Below are 7,496 nucleotides of genomic sequence, written 5' to 3'. Positions count from 1 at the left end.
TGTCATGCTTATGGCACATCGAATAAGCAAAGGAAACACAGCAAGGAGCCTGATGATGCTCAGAAAGGTAACTCTCTATTTTGGCCAAAAGCTAATCTATGGGATGTACTCCCAAGGATATGCCTACCATACAGACACACATCGGTGGGGTAGCACCAAATGGGCCAGCGGTTTCCAACTTTACTTATGTTTAGAGTTCTGCCAGGAGTCACTTAAATGCACAAACATACGCTTCCTCCCAGACTGACAGGTATTTGCAGCCATGTATTCACAAGTGCACAGGCCACTGTGGACCATGCTGGGACAGCCATGCCAAGGCCATAGCAAGGGTACATGAGAGGGATGTCTACCCTGCTCATGCCTTTGAGCAGAGCTCCATTCCCATGTGGCTGTAGTGGTTTCTCCCACCTAGAAATCAGAGATGCAGGCCTGCAATGGCAGGTTGAGCAAGAGTTAGCCGCAGCTGGGAGAAGACTGCTGTTCTGGATAACCTCTGGTCATGCTGACCCTTTCCATTGCTCCCTGCACTGCCCATATGCTTTCATACAGTACAACTCAAACCCTCAGAGACTGTGGCACATGGCAACACACGTGCACACACGGAGAGGCTGACTGGCCCTTTCTCAGACTGTGACCAGCAGACCCAGGTGTCTTCAGGGATGAGCAGCCAATGCCATGGCTGCGGAGGGTGGTGGGTTGATGTACATTCATTAAGGAACAACGCAAGTTGTCCAAAAGGGAAGGAGGGAGTTGTCTTGGCATCTGCCTAGAGCCCCTACCAGTTTCGCATTGGCTCTGTCTCTGCTTATTCACCATGTCACACCCTGTCACTCTCTTCCCTTACTGGCATGACACTAGACCACGAACTCTAGGCAGCTAGTACCAAGCACCAGCTCATACTGACTTGTCAGACAGAAAGGGACCAAATACTACCAGACATTCACTCTCAAGTTTGCAACACAGCAGAACATCATGTAGGTGTTTACAAGCCAATGGCCTCTGGGCAATAAAGGAAGGTAGCCCTGTGCTTCTAAAAGATAGCATACTTCTCTCCAGCAGCCTTGCTTTATTCATATAGAGTAAAAGCAAAGAAACCCTACGGACCCTGATGTGGGTCAACCTGGAGTGGATAAAAACTGTATCTGCCCCTGTTCTAAATTCACCAGTCAGCCATGAAGGACGGAAATGATGGCTTTCTCAGAAAAGACAATTTCACTGCTTCCTTGCACTGGCTAATTTGCCAGACTGATAATTTCTTGTTTCTTGAATGGGCAAGAGCAGAACACCACCTCAGTGAAAGTGACAGAGAAGTCAAAAATAGCTACCAAATATCATCTAAAAAGCTGGTCAGGGCTAGAATTTTCCAGGAGAGGAGAAGTAGAGGCCTGCCCTTCACTCATCTTCTGCACAGCATTGCACAGTCTGATGAAGACAACAGAGCAACAAGACAGTAATAAGAGGAGCAGAATGGGCAAACAGCCAGCATAAGTCATTCTGAGGGAAGAGGAGTAGAGATGAAATTGAGGAATCAGTGTGAGTAAGATGAGAAATAAGTAGATAAGAAGCCAGAGAGATGAGGCAGTAAACTGCTGGAGAGTTCAAAACACTTGAAAATGAGGTTCTGCTTAGAGGAAGGACAGAGAGATTCTAAAGGAGAGGAAGCAAAGTGGACAAGAATGGCACAGAGGGTCTGAGACCACGCCACCTCCCCTCCCACTGGTACCGGCAAGGCCACAAAAAGAGGAAGATGGAAGAGTTGGTCAGGAGATGAAGGCCCAGAGAGAGATCCCTGTAATCCACAGTAACAAACGTACTCTGCTGATGTCCCAGGGAGAAGACAATGGGGACCAGGGAAGAGAAAGTAATCAAAGAGCAAAGCACATAGAGAAGGAAACAGCCCTGTGCCTCACACAAACAGTCCCTAGCAATCAACACGGCTTTTATTACAGGAAATTATTAACACCCTCTGCTACCCACCACCCCTCACCAATCCCAAACCTCCCCTGTTTGGGGACCCTTTCTTGGCACACACATATAACATCCAGATAAACTTTCCGAACCAGCAAAAGCAATCACTGAAACAACTTCAAACACCACAGACCAATAAAACCACAATTTAGAAGTTAACTTTCCCAACCCCCCCATGCCATTATTTAATAAGGAAATACTGTACAGATATAAAACCCACCCTTTTCCCAACCTGAATATAATTGCTTGAGTTAGTTTCTGTACATATATACACACATATTTACACAGTAATGCTGCAGTCAAGAAAGCAGATGATGTAAAAGTCACAAAGTGAATACATAAATCAAATAACTACCAGCAGAACATTAGGAAAGGTCACGTTATGCCTACTTGGCAAAAATGCACTGTGGGACAGAGTCATTAAGCATACTGCAATGTACCGTGCATGTGTCTCTGTGTGTGTGTGTGTGTGCGCATACAGGCACGCAAGCCTCACAGCTTCCTGCTGTGTCGGGTTTGTTCATGTGTGTTTCACTTCCCCAGTATGTCTCATATGTGTGCGCATGCCCAGAGGAACCCCTGTCCCACAGCGTGGAATTTTTTTCTGACCTGTTGGAGTGTATACCGGTGCTTGCTGTGAACCTTTAATGGCAGGAGGCCAGCAGGTTAAGAGATCTGTAACTACTAACATATCACAGAGATCCTCCTTTACCTCAGCACCCAGGGGACTGTACCCTTGGCGTCGGCAGACATGAGTCCTGCTCTCTGTGATACGGTTTCACTGGCTTTTTCTATACACAAGCAGATTCATGCTATATCCGTTTTGTCGTCAGCAATGACAGAAGGGTGCCAGAATTCACTCAAATGGCATGGCTAGGAGAGGAATTTGGGAATGCTCAAGAGATGAAGAAAGAACTCAAAGCCAATTGCAAAGTGGTTTTTGTTGTTGTCGTTGTTGCCGTTCTAATGGCAGACACCCAGGTCTGCCTGCAGTCAGCCCCAGGGAGGTCCAGAGAGCCCGTGATGAAGATGAAGCAATAGTATTCATATTGCCAGTGAGACAGTCAGAGCCCCAGTTTGCCTTTGAGGGGGGAGGAGGGAGGGAGGGAGCCACAGGGAAGTGTAGGTGGGTGAATGCAGCGAGGGTCTATGGCTTGGAAATCTATTTGGCTGCAAATTGAAAATAAGCCCTTGTGGGGACAACAATCGGGTCCCACTAGTTACTATCTCAATGTGCCCTGCAGCATCCAGCAGCATGGTAGGTGTGTTCCAAGTGGACACGCCAGGTGTGTTCAGCAGCAGAAAAGCACTTATGGGAAAGAGGGGGTGCAGATGGGGAGGGGGCAGATGGGGATCGTGGCTTGGAGCCTGTCCCCATTTGTTGCCAGCAATCCAATTCCTTTCTCGCACACGGCTCCCAGAGGCTCCTGTGGTGAGCCAGGCATATGCCACGGAGAGGCAGCATAATTGGACCCTACCCTTTGCCAGCTTGGATTGAGCAAGAAGTGTGAAGTGTAATTCCTTAGAGCGATGGTGCAGAGAGTCAGCACAAAGTCCCTTCATCAACACTCCTCATCTTTATCCCCTCCCCTTTTTCTTTTCTTTGTGGCAACCAAAAATATGTAGGGAAGTGCAACCTCCCACCCTTCTCCATGGGAAGGGCTCATCAAAGGTTGCTTGACTGGAGTGGAGGATGTGTGAAAGGCCTAAGTCTGATCATTGGCTGTGTTCCCAGGCTTGCTTCCATCTGTTGATAAGCAATGGAGGTGGGAGGATATGCCACATTTGATAGAAAGCTCTAAAGCAAAGACTTGCCTATAAAGATCCCTGAGGTATCTCTGATCACTCTAACCTGTCACCACCATCATGTTCATTCTCTGTCTCCCCCTCTCTCTTTTGTTGGCAATGAGGAACAGCCCTGACTTGAAGGTACAAAGGGGCTTTATTCAAGATGGATGCTAGTGTCTTCTTGGAGTGAAGAGCTCAATGTCAGCATGCATTGCTGAAAAAGTCAGAAGCAGAGGCCCATCCTGGCAACTCTTAACTCCTCCACCAAATCCTTAAGGACATCACAAAGGAACCTTCCTCCCGCCATGTGCTGGAAATTGAAATATCAATTCCCTACAGGCAAAGTTCATACTTGCATATTGCTGGGCATTTTGAACCCACTGGGGTTCTCACCTGGAGAGTTCTGATGTCACATGCTGGATTTCAGAGAGAACAGGATGGGTTTTTGCTGAGGAGGTGGGGCCGGTGTGCTTCATTGTCTCAACTGACAACAAGTCCTGACTGCAGCTTTTCTTTCCTACTTGTGATGTGACACAGCAAGTTCTGATATTGCCCTCGCTGGGAGGCGTGATGGGAGACAGAGAACTACTACACCAGCCTGTGTTGTGTTGCGCTACAGTAAAAAGCTGGTGTGAATACTCCAAGAAGGTTTATGATGGGGAGATCCATGGCTGCAAGTTCTACCTGCCAGCTGCTTTTCACTGTGCATGGCACATTTCTGGTATTTTTTTAATATTTCCTCCGCCTCCTTCATACACATCCTCCTTCAGCTGAGTACATACACTCCAGTACAACTTCAGAAGGACATGGCTCATGAAAATACCTCTCAGAGAGCCATGCCTGGGGCTAGAGTGAGGAGGCAAATGTCAGAAACATTGCCAAAGGCGCCTAATCTTTCCCAGGAGGCTGGCTGCAAATATACAGTAGAGGTCACCAAACTGTAGAGGACACAATGGTTTTTGCTCAGTATTCTTGTGTGCAGAAACTTTCAGAGAGGGGAAATGTTCCCAGCCACTGCCCCAGAAAATACTGGTGTTTCTACAGGAGAGAAAAATGGGAAGGGAGGGGATGTGGAGTTTTGTCAGGCTCTGGTATGAAATCCCATTCTTTTCTGGACAGGTAATAAACAGCACATGGGTGGTTTTCTAGTATAGACAACACCTGCTGCTAATATTACCTGATTGATTCACTTGAATACTTAGAATGAAAATACACCAAATCTAAAATTCTAAATATATAATCAGAGTTTAATAACATCATCGATTTATTTTCTGGATTATGAATTACACCCTCCCCCCTCCCAATCCCCCCCTTTCATCTCTGTCCCAAAACTTGTTGACCTGTCAGAACTAAAATAAACAAAGCAACCAGAAAAGATCGCTTATAGGAGAAAGGATTAACCTGATGGACACGTGGCCTAATCTATTATGGGAGAAGGCAAAATACCAGGCTCCTGTGGTTAGACCAGTGGTTCAGTCCGGAATTTTCAGTTCTTCTTTTCTGGTTGCCCTAGAGCATTCATTTGAGTGGTTTGTGGCACAGTTAATATTTGCAGAGCACTCAGAGTGTTAACAGTGCTACAACAGTATCAACACTAGATAATGATTTTGGCAAACTATCATTTGCCGATCAGTGGAACAAGGGACAGACCAGTTCGGAGAAAATACGAACCAACTTTCACCCCGGAACACAAAAATCAGAACCTTTAAGAAGAGGTTTGAAAAAAGTTCCGTTAACTTCTTTTTGGTTTGTTTTCGGCTTAGTTTCCCTGCAGAGCCACCCTCCAGGTTTTCTTGTTCCAGGTGGGGAGGGACGGAAAAGTACCAAGATAACCACCAAAGAGATAGCTGCCCTTGCCAGCTGTCAAGCTCCCCCCCAAGCCCTTAGGAAATACCAGAAATTATCACAAGCTTTCCCAGGTCCAAGATTTCTAAACCAAAGTAGCATTGGAGAAGTCTCATAATGTCAAAGTGATGGTCCAACCTGAGCGGCCAACTTGATGGTTCACCCCACCACTATCAAGACAGCATAGTGCCTTGAGGCCCAAACTCCACAGAGAGATGCTGGTACAGAGAGTTTATATGCAAAAAGGAATTAGGGGTGTTCCCATCAAAACATGAAACCCTGCTGGCAAAGCTTGAAGTGACGTTCCGGCGTCTTCCATTCATGAAGATAAAGGTGACAGGGCGATACTGGGGGCCTCGGGGGAACACAACACACATGGGTTTCTCTCTCTCTCTCTCTCTCTTTTTTTTTTCCTCATTCATACGGCCTCGACCCGCGTAAACCGCTTCCAAAAACGCAGCCTGAAAAGTCGTAAAAAACAAACAGAACGGAAACAAACTTCCCCTCCCTCCCACCCCACGACCTGAATATTCACGAGAAGAGAAACACCAATTTATACAAAAACGCAATAAAAAAGAAATATTTACAAATGAAAGGAACGCCTTCTCGGTGGCCGCTGTCAGAGGCTTCTGACAAGCTGCCGTGTGTTCTGGATTGCAGATCGCTCTGTTAATTTGTTTGGTTTCTTTTTTTTTTTTCTTTTCCTTTTTGTCCTTGTAATGAGAGAAGAGGGAAAGAATAAGAAGTTCCCTTACAAAGACTCTCCCCCTCTTCCCTCCTTAATTTCCTCAGTGAAATATAAGAAAATATTCCCCTCACCAACCCTGCCCACCCTCTCCTCACACTCTTTGACTTTACAAGCAAATCCCACCCTCCTCCCACCCCAGCTTTAAAAAATAAATAAAATAAATAGGTAAATAAATAAAAGGCCTTCTGTTGGCTTAAAAAGAGAAAGATAAGATAAAATCAACCAGGGTGCGGTGAGGAATGTGAGAGAGGTGGCTTTCAGCTCCAAGAAATGTGGCTCATAAAGATGGGGCTGCCATCTCCTTTCAGAGTCAGTCCCCAGCAGTGTCCCCATGCCCTCAGCACAGGGCTCTCTTAACCCTTCCCCTGGTGAGCCACGGTCATCGAGACACTGGGACAGACCCAGGATAAGCAGGAGAGGCTTTGCCATATCTCTCAGGACAGGAGAGGTCGGTCCACACCCCCACCTCAGGAGAAAGAAGACATATGAAAGGGGAGTTCAGCTTCTCACTCCTACCATTGCTCCCTTTCCTTTAGTTTAACTTGCATCAAAAATGATACAATGGAAAGAAAAAAACACTCTTATCGATACTAGGTGCACCAGGAAAGCTGTCACTACAACTGCAGGGATGGGAAACCCTAGGCTATTCCAGCTTTGCACCTGTGCTAGTATCTCTCTCTCTCTCGCACACAGAGGCACACGTACATGTACACACACATCTCAGCCTTGCACGTCTTGTCTTCAGCCCTTGGCACAAGTTTCTGTGCTCTCTGGCATTTATTCAAGCACACCCCATCCCAGGAAGACAAGCTGTGTACTTCCCCTGTACATTCAATAGTAAATATACATATGTATTTCCAGTGGGTGCACACACCCTCCTCCCATTTCCACATGCGCAAGGAGGCATTGAAGCAGTCCACCAGCACTACTGCCACCACACACACCCTTTCATGGCATTTTTTTTTCCTCTCCAGCACCATGCCAGCATTGGCAGAGGGCACCCTATTCTTTTTGTTCCAACCTGCTGGTCAGGGGTAGGGAGGGCAGAAGGATGAAAACCCTTTTTTCCTTGCCCTCCTCACTGAAAGGACATGCCAAAACAGGCTTGGTGTACCCTGAAGTGACACTGACAAAACTCCCCACCTTT

Source organism: Pygoscelis adeliae, unplaced genomic scaffold (genome assembly GCF_000699105.1).
Source record: "Pygoscelis adeliae isolate BGI_AS28 unplaced genomic scaffold, ASM69910v1 Scaffold60, whole genome shotgun sequence".
In the NCBI taxonomy this organism is placed as follows: domain Eukaryota; kingdom Metazoa; phylum Chordata; class Aves; order Sphenisciformes; family Spheniscidae; genus Pygoscelis; species Pygoscelis adeliae.
Note: the sequence above shows the minus strand (reverse complement) of the source record.